Below are 375 nucleotides of genomic sequence, written 5' to 3'. Positions count from 1 at the left end.
TGGAATCTCCGTCCCTAGAGGGTTTTAAGTCCCGACTTGACAATGCCCTGGCTGGGGTGATTGAGTTGGGCTTGGTCTTGCTTTGGGCAGGGGACTGGACTCTGACTCCTGAGGTCTTCTCCAGTGCTAATCCGTGATTCTCTGCATACACAAAAACTAGAGACTCGCTTAAAACAGAATCAACCCAAGAGTCCCATGAGTCACCTGACTCCAGGAGCTGGGGTTGTACCGCTCACAAGCGCTGGCCCCGCTGTCATGCTGGTGCACAGCAAGGGGCAAAGGAGGGACAGTTACGGTGCCCGGCTGGGAAATGCGGAGTTGGCAGGCGAGTTGCCAGTCGGGATGCAGATCGGACCCCCCCAAACAGCACTGCTG

The sequence above is a fragment of the Pelodiscus sinensis genome, chromosome 32, assembly GCF_052426305.1.
Source record: "Pelodiscus sinensis isolate ZL-2025 chromosome 32, ASM5242630v1, whole genome shotgun sequence".
In the NCBI taxonomy this organism is placed as follows: Eukaryota; Metazoa; Chordata; order Testudines; family Trionychidae; genus Pelodiscus; species Pelodiscus sinensis.
The sequence above is the reverse complement of the archived record's forward strand: the minus strand, read 5'-3'. Positions refer to the sequence as shown.